Here is a 13852-nt window from a genome sequence, read left to right on the forward strand (position 1 = left end):
ATAATTACTCATTTAAAAATCTTATAGTATAACACTATTAACCATAATGTGACTTTTGGAAGCTTTTGTTGTTGTTGTTGTTCATATTGTCCTTAGACATATCACACAGGGAATATGTTTTCAAATTATTTTTTTACAACCACTTTTAATAATTCTTTTTTGTATGACTCTGTCGACCTACTGGATGGATATAAGTTTTGTTTCATTTTACTCTGAAATTTTAGGAATTGCTTTTGAAAATTTTATTGCTTTTTTTTCTTTTTAAATTTTTTTCTTTATTTTTATTGGTTGGAATCTAGTTACTGTACAATATTGTAGTGGTTTTTGCTATACATTGACATGAATCAGCCATGGATTTACATGTAATTATAATTCTGTATAATGTTTTGCTGGGAAAGATTGAAGGCAGGAGGGGAAGGGGAAAACAGAGGATGAGATGGTTGGATGGCATCACCAACTCAAAGGAGATGAGTTTGAGTAGACTTTGGGAGTTGGTGATGGACAGGGAGGCCTGGTGTGCTGTGGTCCATGGGGTTACAAAGAGTCAGAAACAACTGAGCGACTGAACTGATACTGTTTTCACAATTTCAAACTCAGTAAACAGAAGAGGCTGTTTTTAAGGAAGACTGATATCCTTGTTGGCTCCATTCTAATTCTCACTCCCTTTTTAGAGGTAACATTACAAATTTTGATTCATGTTTTTATTTTGGAGATATAGTATTTTATAAACATTAAATTTTTCCTGTAGTGTCAAATGAAAGGTCTGAATTTCATCATTTGTGTCTCAAGATTTTGGTTTCATAAGGAATTTTCCTAGAAGCATGATATATAACATGAAACTCTGGTTAAAACCCTCTGTCACACTTGTAAGTCCTTTAGAGCAGGTTCATGGCCCTTCCACTTCCAGACGCCCTGATGATGCAGGAGAACAGCAGAGGCTTACATGGGATTAGTTTCTGCAACCAGCATCTTCTAGGGAGAGAGAACTTCAGGCTCCATCCCTAATCATTTGAACCTAAATCAGTTTCTGGAGGCTGGGTTTCAGTCCTTAGAGTGCTCCTGACCCCTTCCAGGTGATGCTAAGCTGCAGTCAGGATGAAGACCACTGTATCAGGAGGAGTGAAGTTATATTGAGAATCCTAATGGTTATTATTTTCCCAGATTCACTGCTTTTCCTCCTTAGCTCTGGATCTTTCTTAGCTCTACTCTTTGTCACCTGTTCCCCCATTTCTGAAGATAAACTCTCTATTCATTTTTTCCATAAGCTCATTCTTTTATGCTTATATATTTCAGTCAAGCATTTTTTTTCTTTGATAGCTTGTTTCTATTCTCTGTGTTTTCTTAATTTTTCTCATGAAGTGGAGATGGTGGAGTTGGGTAAAAAACCTTTTAAGCACATGTAGAAATATAACAGAGAAACTATACTGACTAGGGAAATTTTAGCACTTAACCCTCTGAGAAGTTCCCCTAAGAAGCAGGAAATGGGGCCCAAAAGTCAAGTACTTTCAGAAGGTTGAATACCAGAGGCTGCACCAAGAAATGTCTGTCTGTCTCTCTCATACTCTGAGATTCCTGTGGAAACTTGAGTAAATGATGTTATATTCTTAACTCTCTTAAAAATCTTTTATGGTTTCACAGTTGTGAAGAATTCCTGTGACGGAGTAAGAACTCTATTCTCAATTGGTTTGTGGAAAGAATATTCACAGATCAAACTGACATCAAAGATGAAGGGTTTTGGGAACAATTTTTGATCTTTTCCCTGCTTATCCAGAAAGTTTTAATTGGGTTAGTTTCAAGTTTGTGAAAGTCACTCAATTGTGCCTGACTCTTTGTGACCCCCATAGACTGTACAGTCCCTGGAATTCTCCAGGCCAGAATACTGGAGTGGGTAGCCTTTCCCTTCTCCAGGGGATCTTCCCAACCCAGGGATCGAATCCAGGTCTCCCACACTGCAGGGTTCTTTACCAGCTGAGCCACAAGGGAAGCCCAGGAACACTGGAGTGGGTAGCCTATCCCTTCTCCAGCGGATCTTCCTGACCCAGGAATCAAACAGGGGTCTCCTCATTGTGGGTGGATTCTTTACCTACTGAGCTATCAGGAGAGCCCCCAGTTTCAAGTTTGATAGTGAATACTTTCTCAGTTGTTTTTTACCTCACTAATTGAGGGTTAGGATCAGGAACAGACAGAAGAGTAGATGCTATAGGCCCTGGACTGGCATTACTCCTTAGTGAGGCTGTTTGCTCAACTGGCATATTAAAGTCTGTCTCTCAGCAGAAAAATCGAGACATTTAGGCAATAATAACCTGCCTTTATTTTGCAGTATTTTTTTTTTTTTTTTTTTTGCTGGATTTGTTGCATTTACAGTATTCTTTAAGTAGGTGACATTGCTCTTATTTTTCCTGTAACTACAATGATATTAGGACCAAATAGAGAGCTGAGTAACAGACAGAAGTGATTCCCAAAGAGAATCACAGTTTTAGGACACTTTGGGATGGCAGGTGTTACCGCTGGGCTTCTGGTGAAGAACCCCAGGTTTGTAGCCTGCAGCTCTAGGCTTCCCTTGATCGTATCTGGGCTGGGACTGCCTTGTGTAGTTTGACATCCTTGCTTCTCTGTGTAAGCCTCCAGACTTCTATCTCAGTAAACTCTATAAACAGTGTGTTTTATAATCTATGATGTGAGGGACTCTTCTTAAGCTTTTAGCACCTCTAGGGGTGAATGATGGGGTTTTCTGGAAATGTAGCAGTGAGCCCTTGTGTTCTTGAAAACTGATCATCTTACTCTAATATGTTCATCTTACTCATAATTCTTCCACTACCTGGTCTTCTTTTCTCTGGAGTAGATCAAATCTGTAACCATGTGGAAGGTAAGGCAGGTGTTACAGCCTGTGAACATGTGTGTGTAGAGCAAGACAGGAGTGTAGGGCTTCAGTGCCTCATCCATTTGAGAGATGGGGTCAGCTTTCTGTAAATAATTTGAGCAGGCACTAGTTGGTTGAGCAGAAAATGCTTTTTAGTTATGCTTCACATTTTGAGCTTTGGATTCTCCTTTCCTCTTGTGTGTGGGTTCATCAACTTTTTAGAGACAGTACAGAGCTCTCAAAAGAAAACCCATCTGGGAACTTCCCTGGTGGTCCTAAGCATCTGCCTTTCAATGCAGGGGTCACGAGTTTGATCTCTGGTCATGAGAGTAAGATATTACATGCCTCAGGGCAACTAAACTGGCAGTTCCCAACTAGAGAAGCCTGCGCACTGCAATGAAGACTCAACACAGCCAAAAAAAAGAAAAAGAAAAGTTTTGTGCTGGATGTTTCTTGGTGGATGATGTTCCACAGTTGAGTAGACCAGTTGATAGAAGAAGTTGATAGAGATCAAATCCAGACATTGATTGAGAATAATCAATGTTATATCATGTGAGAGATAGCCAACATACTCTAAATATCCAAAAAAAAAACCATCAAAAGTCATTTTACCATTTTGTTTCTGTTAATCACTTTGTTGTTTGGTTTCCACCTAAGTTAAGCAGGGGGCTTGTAAGTTAAGCAGTTGCTTGTATATTTTTGAGATAAATTCTTTGTCTGTTTCTTCATTTGCTGTTATTTTCTCCCATTCTGAAGCCTGTCTTTTCACTTTGCTTATAGTCTCCTTTGTTGTGCAAAAGCTTTTAAGTTTCATTAGGTCCCATTTGTTTATTTTTGCTTTTATTTCCAATATTCTTGGAGGTGGGTCATAGAGGATCTTGCTGTGATTTATGTCAGAGAGTGTTTTGCCTATGTTCTCCTCTAGGAGTTTTATAATTTCTGGTCTTACATTTAGATCTTTAATCCATTTTGAGTTTATTTTTATGTATGGTGTTAGAGAGTGTTCTAGTTTCATTCTTTTACCAAGTGGTTTACCATTTTTCCCAGCACCACTTGTTAAAGAGGTTGTCTTTTTTCGGTTGTGTGTTCTTGCCTCTTTGTCGAAGATAAGGTGTCCATAGGTATGTGGATTTATCTCTGGGCTTTCTATTTTGTTCCATTTATCTATATTTCTGTCTTTGTGCCAGTACCATATTTTCTTGATGACTGTGGCTTTGTGATAGAGCCTGAAGTCAGGCAGGTTGATTCCTCCAGGTCCATTCTTCTTTCTCAAGATTGTTTTGGTTATTAGAGGTTTTTTGTATTTCCATACAAATTGTGAAATTATTTGTTCTAGTTCTATGAAGAATACCATTGGTAGCTTGATAGGGATTGCACTGAATCTATAGATTACTTTGGACAGTATACTCATTTTCACAATATTGATTCTTCCAATCCATGAACATGGTATATTTCTCCATCTATTTGTGTCCTCTTTGATTTCCTTCATAGGTGTTTTATAGTTTTCTATGTATAGGTCTTTTGTTTCTTTGATATACTCCTAAGTATTTTATTCTTTTTGTTAGAGAGGTGAATGGTATTGTTTCCTTAATTTCTCTTTCTGTTTTCTCTTTGTTAATGTATAGGAACGCAAGGGATTTCTCTGTGTTAACTTTATATCCTGCAACTTTACTATATTCATTGATTAGCTCTAGTGATTTTCTGGTAGAGTCTTTAGGGTTTTCTATGTAGAGGATCATGTCATCTGCAACAGTGAGATTTTCACTTCTTCTTTTCCTATCTGGATTCCTTTTATTTCTTTTTCTGCTCTGATTGCTGTGGCCAAAACTTCCAAAACTATGTTGAATAGTAGTGTTGAGAGTGGACACCCTTGTCTTGTTCCTGATTTTAGGCAAATTACTTTCAATTTTTCACCATTGAGGGTAATGCTTGCTATGGGTTTGTCATATATAGCTTTTATTATGTTGAGGTATGTTCCTTCTATGCCTGCTTTCTGGAGAGTTTTTATCATAAATGGATGTTGAATTTTGTCAAAGGCTTTCTCTGCATCTATTGAGATAATCCTATGGTTTTTATCTTTCAATTTGTTAATGTGGTTTATTACAGTGGTTAATTTGCAGATATTAAGGAATCCTTGCATTCCTGGGATAAATCTGACTTGGTCATGATGTATGATCTTTTTAATTTGTATGATTCTGTTTGCTAGAATTTTGTTAAGGATTTTTGCATCTATGTTCATCAGTGATATTGGCCTGTAGTTTTCTTTTTTGTGGCATCTTTGTCTGGTTTTGGAATTAGGGTGATGGTGGCCTCATAGACTGAGTTTGGAAGTTTACCTTCATCTGCAATTTTCTGGAAGAGTTTGAGTAAGATAGGTGTTAGCTCTCCTCTAAATTTTTTGTAGAATTCAGCTGTGATGCCATCTGGTCCTGGGCTTTTGTTTGCTGGAAGATTTCTGATTACAGTTTCGATTTCCGTGCTTGAGATGGGTCTGTTAAGATCTTCTATTTCTTCCTGGTTCAGTTTTGGGAAGTTATACTTTTCTAAGAATTTGTCCATTTCTTCCAAGTTATCCATTTTATTGGCATAGAGCTGCTGGTAGTAGTCTCTTATGATCCTCTGTGTTTCAGGGTTGTCTGTTGTGATCTCTCGATTTTCATTTCTAATTTTGTTGACTTGGTTCTTCTCCCTTTATTTTTTAATGAGTCTGGCTAACGGTTTGTCAATTTTGTTCATCTTTTCAAAAAAGCAGCTTTTAGCTTTGTTGATTTTTGCTATGGTCTCTTTTGTTTCTTTTGAATTTATTTCTGCCCTAATTTCTAAGATTTCTTTCCTTCTACTAATCCTGGGTTTCTTCATTTCTTCCTTCTCTAGTTGCTTTAGGTGTAGAGTTAGGTTATTTATTTCACTTTTTTCTTGTTACTTGAGGTAAGCCTGTAATGCTATGAACCTTCCCCTTAACACTGCTTTTACAGTGTCCCATAGGTTTTGGATTGTTGTGTCTTCATTTTCACTCGTTTCTATGTGTATTTTGATTTCTTTTTTGATTTCTTCTAAGATTTGTTGGTTATTCAGAAGCGTGTTATTTAGCCTCCATATGTTTGAATTTCTAATAGTGTTTTTTTTTTTTTTCCTGTAATTGAGATCTAATTTTACTGCATTGTGGTCAGAAAAGATAACTGGAATGATTTCAACTTTTTTTGAATTTACCAGGGGCTAGATTTATGGCCCAGGATGTGATCTATTCTGGAGAAGGTTCCATGTGTACTTGAGAAAAGGTGAAATTGATTGTTTTGGGGTGAAATGTCCTATAGATATCAATTAGGTCTGGCTGGACCATTGTGTCATTTAAAGTTTGTGTTTCCTTGTTAATTTTCTGTTTAGTTGATCTATCCATAGGTGTGAGTGGGTATTAAGGTCTCCGACTATTATTGTGTTATTGTTAATTTCCCCTTTCATACTCGTTAGCTTTTGCGTTACATATTGCAGTGCTCCTATGTTGGGTGCATATATATTTATAATTGTTATATCTTCTTCTTGGATTGATCCTTTGATCATTCTGTAGTGTCCTTCTTTGTCTCTTTTCACAGCCTTTATTTTGAAGTTATTTTATCTGATATGAGTATTGAAACTCCTGCTTTCTTTTGGTCTCCGTTTCCGTGAAATATTTTTTCCCAGCCCTTCAATTTCAGTCTGTTTGTGTCCCTTTCTTTGAGGTGGGTCTCTTGTAGACAACATATATAGGGGTCTTGCTTTTGTATCCATTCAGCCAGTCTTTGTCTTTTGGTTGGTGTATTCAACCCATTTGCATTTAAGGTAATTATTGATAGGTATGGTCCCGTTGCCATTTGCTTTGTTGTTTTGGGTTCGCGTTCATACAACCTTTCTGTGTTTCCTGATAGAGAAGATCCTTTAGCATTTGTTGAAGAGCTGGTTTGGTGGTGCTGAATTCTCTCAGCTTTTGCTTGTCTCTAAAGCTTTTGAATTCTCCTTCATATCTGAATGAGATCCTTGCTGGCTACAGTGATCTGGGTTGTAGGTTATTCTCTTTCATTACTCTAAGTATGTCCTGCCATTCCCTTCTGGCCTGAAGAGTTTCTATTGATAGATCAGCTGTTATCCTTATGGGAATCCCTTTGTGTGTTATTTGTTGTTTCTCCCTTGCTGCTTTTAATATTTGTTCTTTGTGTTTGATCTTTGTGAATTTGATTCATATGTGTCTTGGGGTGTTTCACTTTGGATTTATCCCTTTTGGGATTCTCTGGGTTTCTTGGACCTGTGTGACTATTTCCTTCCCCATTTTAGGGAAGTTTTCAGCTATTATCTCCTCGAGTATTTTCTCATGGCCTTTCTTTTTGTCTTCTTCTTCTCGGACTCTTCTGATTTGAATTTTGTGGCATTTCACATTGTCCCAGAGTTCCCTGAGGTTGTCCTCATTTCTTTTGATTCTTTTTTCTTTTTTCCTCTCTGCTTCATTTATTTCCACCATTTTATCTTCTATCTCACTTATCCTATCTTCTGCCTCTGTTATTCTACTGTTGGTTCCCTCCAGAATGTTTTTGATCTCATTTATTGCATTATTCATTTTTAATTGACTCTTTTTTATTTCTTCTAGGTCCTTGTTAAACATTTCTTGCATCTTCTCAATCCTTGTCTCCAGGCTATTTATCTGTAACTCCATTTTGTTTTCAAGATTTTGGATCATTTTTATTATCATTATTCTAAATTCTTTTTCAGGTAGATTCCCTATCTCCTCTTTTGTTTGGCTTGGTGGGCATTTTTCATGTTCCTTTACCTGCTGGGTATTTCTCTGCCTTTTCATCTTGTTTAGGTTGCTGTGTTTGGAGTGGCCTTTCTGTATTCTGGTGGCCTGTGGTTCCTTTTTATTGTGGAGGTTTCTCCCAGTGGGTGGGTTTGGACGATTGTCTTGTCAAGGTTTCCTGGTTAGGGAAGCTTGCGTCGGTGTTCTGGTGAGTGGAACTGGTTTTCTTCTCTCTGGAGTGCAATGGAGTGTTCAGTAGTGAGTATTGAGATGGGTCTATGTGTTTGATGTGACTTTGGGCAGCCTGTATGTTGATGCACTGGGCTATGTTCCTGCGTTTCTGGAGAATTTGCGTGGAATGTCTTGCTCTGGAACTTATTGGCTCTTGGGTGGTGGTTGGTTTCAGTGTAGGTATGGAGGCTTTTGGATGATCTCTTATTATTTGATGTTCCCTGTAGTCAGGAGTTCTCTGGTGTTCTCAGGTTTTGGGCTTAAGTCTCCTGCCTCTGGATTTCAGTTGTATTTTTCCAGTAGCCTCAAGACTTCTCCAACTATACAGCACTGATAATAAAGCTTCTAGGTTAATGGTGAAAGGATTCTCCACAGTGAGGGACACCCAGAGAGGTTCACAGAGTTCCATGAAGAAGAGGAGAGGGAAGAAGGAGATAGAGGTGAGCAGGAGGAGAAAAAGGGGGTGTCAAGAGAGGAGAGACAGATCTAGGTTGTACTCTGTACCCTAAGTGTTCTCTGCAGCCCAGAACACCCACAGAGATTCACAGAATTGGATTGAGAAGAGAAGGGGGAGGGAGGAAATCGAGCTGATCTGGGGGAGAAAAAGGAGTGTCAAAGGGGGAGAGAGTGATGAAACCAGTAATCACACTCCTGAGTAAAAATGGGTACTGAAGGTTGGATTCTTAAATGTCCAAAATTGATATCAAATACCAAAAAACAAAGATTAAAAGTCTAGAGTAGAGGTTAGACTCTTAAAAATACAATATTAAAAAAACCACAAAAACACAAAAAATTTAAGAAATATATATGAAGTTTGCTTTAAAAATAGGGTCTTTTTTTTTTTTTTTTTTTTTGGCCAGGTTATAGTGGGTTATAAAAGTGAAAATTAAGGAGTAATAGAGGACTTTAAAAAAAAAAAAGAAAGACAAGAAAAAGTTTTTTAATTAAAAAAATAGTAAAAATATATCTAGGAATTTCTCTGGAGCTGTTGCGGGCAGTGTGGGTTTGGTTCAGTTTCAGATAGCTCCTTGTTCCAGCTTATACATCTCGATATCTGTAGGCCCCTTCCAGTGTAGTCGGTGTTAACTACAGGGATTTTAACCTGTTGTACCTGTCACTTCTGAAGCGATTCCCTTTGTTTCTTTGGCTCTGTTTGCAGGTCTCTTCAGTGTCTAATTTTCACCCTGACACAAGCGGGCAGAGGTGGTCTCTTATTTAGGTTCGCTTGTTCAGTCCTGTGCTGTGGGGAGGGAGGGGCACTGCAGACAAATATCGCTGGCATGTGTGGGGAGCACTCACAGTGTTCCGGCAGCACTGGGTTTGCCCCCACTTGCAGCATGTGTGCTTTCCCTGTCTACACTGCTCAGGCTCCAGGTTGCTCTCCAGAGAGCTGGCCCTGAGTTGCGTACACTTCCCAGGCCTCAGCTGCTCAGATTCAGGTTTTCGGGTACTCCACAAAGTCTGCATTTTGTGCCTTCCCTGTCCGAGCAGCTCAGGCAGCCAGGAGCTTGATGAGCACACTCTTCCCGGGTGCAGCGTGCCTTATCCCCTCCACGGCCCAAGCCTCATTTTCCGGGCATGCTGGTCGGGTGCGCCTTGTGCCTGTTCTGGGGAGCTGGACTCTAGCTGTGACCCTCCTGGTGGATGTCAACCATCCAGAATCTCAGGAAGTCTTTGGTTAGAGACTGGAAGCCTGTTTGCAGTTTGGTAGGGGGTGCTGTCTCTGGGGTCAAGTTTGCCCCTTTCCCCTCCCCCCTGCCTCCTGCCTCTGGCGGGGGATGGGCCTGTCTGCAGCCAGCTAGCTCTTCTCTGGTGTTTGCTCAGTCCTTCATTCTGGGAACGGGCTGGTAGTGCCTAAGTTTAGGGCTTTTCCCAAGTTAATCCTCTCTCTCTCTTGCTATCCCACAGTTTAAGTTGCTTTCTCACATTAGCTCCCTCCGATTGCCCTCAGGGCATTCAGGTCCAGTCCTTACCCTAAGCAATGCCACCCACTCCTCTCTGTTCAGCTCCCATTTGCAGGTGGCAGATGCGGGCATCTGGGGTACTTTTCTGCTCGGAGTTGCTTTTAGGCATGTAATCTGTGGGTTTTATTTATTTTTCCTCCCTGTTAGGTTGCCCTCCGAGATTCAAAAATTTCCCCCAGACCTGCCAGTGAGAGGGTTTCCTGGTGTTTGGAAACTTCCTCTATTTCAACTCCCTTCCTGGGATGGGTCTCTGTCCCTAGCTCTTTTGTCTCTCTTTTTATCTTTTATATTTTGTCCTACCTCCTTTCAAAGACAATGAGCTGCTTTTCTGGGTGCCTGATGTCCTCTGCTAGTGATCAGAAGTTGTTTTGTGCAGTTTGCTCAGCGTTCAAATGTTCGTTTGATGAATTTGTAGGGGAGAAAGTGGTCTCCTCGTCCTATTCCCCCACCATTTTAGCTCCTCCCTCCTGAGTTACCTGATTTTTAATGACGCTGAACAAGAAGTAGTTATTGTTGATGATGACTTTCTCTAAGAGAGATGTGGGAACACAGTAAACACCTCTTTACCTCCCCTTATCTGCCCAGTGTCCATATCTCACTATTTCCTGCTGGGAGCCATTGTGGGAGATCCCACCCATGACGAGGTCATGAAAAAAAGACCTGACATGCAAGGCCGTTCAGGATACAAGGGACCCTCCAGGTTGGCCCCAGGTGGGCCTCTACCCCACCCTGTATCCTCCCCCCTTTTCTGTTCTTGTTCTTGTTCGCCCTGCTGCAGATTCTTGTGTTGCCTGCCGAGAGCTCTCCTACTCCTCTTTCACTGAATGAAGACCAACTTAAAACCCTAACTAATAAATCTCCTGGATGATGGTACCCTATGAAGGGGCCAGGGATGAAGGAAATGCTTCAATTCAAACCCTTTTGCTGGCATTCTGGCTTGTTTGATAAATGTGTGCTCTCATTGCAAAAAATGCCCATGATTGTTCTAAATATCCTAAGCACAGTGCGCTAACAAAAGAAACTATTAAGCATAGGTCCCTCCGCAGGGTGAAAAAGGCTCCACAAATAAAATAGCCACAAATGTGCCTAACAGTAAATACTTTAGATAGAGATTAGCTGGTGACTTCTTCCAGGTAATTAACTTTTAGACTAAGAGCCTGTTTTGTGCCATATCTGCTGTTTTTGCAATCCTTTGCATTTCTGTTCTGTAAAAATATAATCCTATCTAGTTCCCACAGAGATGATGCCTAACAGAAAGAAAATAGATTAACCACAAAAAAGACAGGGTCGGCTACTGAAGTTGCTTAAAGTTACACCAGGTGCAAGCCATAAATTGTCAACAGGCCTGAAAGCCAAAAGATATTATACATAGAGACTATCCATAAAAAAGTTCCTAATAGGCACAGAGCCTATTAGGGTGAGGAAGCCCTATTAGAGAACACAAAAAATATTATTTTAAAAGTGGTTATTGGATCAACGTTTGATTGCTGTTAATGTGCTGAGGTTGTGCAGTAGAAACTATTGTTAATATAGTTAAAGATCCAGAAAAATAAGAGTTTAGCCCTAGTGTAAAAACAATAAGAAATTGTTAATTTTAACCAGGAGTGCTAAACAGGGGCTCCCTCACCAGAACCGCAGAGTCTTTGTGTGCTAAACTTTTTAGATAAATTTAGCTGAGAACTTCTGCAAGAAGACTGACTTTTATGTTAACAGGATTGTATTTCTATTATGTTGCAACCTGCTGTATTATGAGACTGCCACTTTTCTGTTTTCTGCTAAGCTCAAGGCCAGAATATAATGTACAAAAAATCTATGGCAAAACACTCTCATAAACAAAAAATATACAGAGAACACCTGGTTTCGTGAAGGACAAGCTGATGTAATGTTAAACTAAGTCTGTATGCTTATCTCCCCCTTAGAAATGTACCAACTTAGGGTATAAAGGCTACAGTGAAAAATAAAGCAACTGCCAGGCTCTGCTGCACATCCTGGTCTGGTCTCTGTCTCTGTCTCTCTCTCTCTCTTTTTCTCTCTCTCTCATTCACCAATGCCATTCATCCTGAGGGTTCCCCTGGATCCTGCTGGGGCCGGACACCAATTTCCCACCCAGACCTCCTCACTCAAGATAGCTGATGGTTGTGAAATCCTGGGCAAAGGGTTTAAGAGATCAATTGTTCCCTAAGTCCAAACATAATCATGAGAAAAACTCTTTTCAGGTGACTAAAAGTGAAAGTTTATGTCTAGAGATTTATATTCTTTCCATGTATCTGGTCCCTTTTATCTTACTGATGCCTAGAAACACGAAAATTTTATTATAATGTGATGTTGTGAAGAATTGATAAACTCACTAAAATGTTCAGTTCAGTTCAGTTACTCAATCATGTCTGACTCTTTGCGACCCCATGGACTACAGCACTCCAGACCTCCCTGTCCATCATCAACTCCCGGAATTTACTCAAACTCATGTCCATTGAGTCGGTGATGCTATCCAACTATCTCATCCTTTGTCATCCCCTTCTCCTCCCATCTTCAATCTTTCCCAGCATCAGGGTCTTTTCCAATAAGTCAGTTCTTCACATCAGGTGGCCAAAGTATTGGAGTTTCAGCTTGAGCATCAGTCCTTCCAATGAATATTCGGGACTGATTTCCTTTAGGATGGTCTGGTTGGATCTCCTTGTAGTCCAAGGGACTCTCAAGAGTCTTCTCCAACATCACAGTTCAAAAGCATCAATTCTTCAGTGTTCAGCTTTCTTTATAGTCCAACTCTCACATCCATACATTACTACTGGAAAAATCATAGCTTTGACTAGATGGAACTTTGTTGGCAAAGTAATGTCTCTGTTTTTTAATATGCTGTCTGGGTTGGTCATAACTTTTCTTCCAAGGAGTAAGAATCTTATAATTTCATGGCTTCAGTCACCATCTGCAGTGATTTTGGAGCCCAGAAAAATAAAGTTGGTCACTGTTTCCACTGTTTCCCCAATTATTTGCCATGAAGTGATGGGACCAGAGGCCATGATCTTAGTTTTCTGAATGTTGAGCTTTAAGCCGACTTTTTCACTCTCCTCTTTCACTTGCATCAAGAGGCTCTTTAGTTCCTCTTGACTTTCTGCCATAAGGGTGGTGTCATCTGCATATCTGAGGTTATTGATATTTGTCTAGGCAATCTTGATTCCAGCTTATGCTTCCTCCAGCCCATTATTTCTCATGATGTACTCTGCATATAAATTAAATAAGCTGGGTGACAATATACAGCCTTGACATACTCCTTTACCGATCTGGAACCAGTCTGTTGTTCCATGTCCAGTTCTAACTTGCTTCCTGACCTGCGTACAGATTCCTCAGAAGGCAGGTCAGGTGGTCTGGTATCCCCATCCGTTGAAGAGTTTTCCACAGTTTGTTGTGATGCACACAGTCAAAGGCTTTGGCATAGTCGATAAAGCAGAAATAGATGTTTTTCTGGAACTCTCTTACTTTTTCGATGATCCAGCAGATGTTGGCAATTTGATCTCTGATTCCTCTGCCTTTTCTAAATCCAGCTTGAACTTTTGGAAGTTCACGGTTCACGTACTGTTGAAGCCTGGCTTGGAACTGTGGGGGAACTGAACTTGAGTTTCTTCACTGTGCATACCTGGGAGCTGCAAACCTGGCAGGTCAAGTTCTGCCCAGTCCCTGGAGAGAACCCTAAGTGTGAGGGAAACAGACCTGGAAGACACTGGAGGAAGAGCCAAGCCTCCCAGGAGAGTGAGCCAGCACAGGGCTCTGCTCACCTCAGGAAAGCAGGAGGCTGCCCCCTGGTGGTCAGTTCAGTTCAATTCAGTTGTGTCCGACTCTTTGTGACCGATAAACTGCAGCAGGCCATGCCTCCCTGTTCATCACCCAACTCCCAGAGTTAACTCACACTCATGTCCATCGAGTCGGTGATGCCATCCAACCATCTCACCCTCTGTCGTCGTCCCCTTCTCCTCCCACCTTCAGTCCTTCCCAGCATCAGGATCTTTTCCAATGAGTCAGTTGTTCCCATCAGGTGGCCCA

The sequence above is a fragment of the Dama dama genome, chromosome 30 (assembly GCF_033118175.1).
Source record: "Dama dama isolate Ldn47 chromosome 30, ASM3311817v1, whole genome shotgun sequence".
Classification (NCBI taxonomy): Eukaryota; Metazoa; Chordata; class Mammalia; order Artiodactyla; family Cervidae; genus Dama; species Dama dama.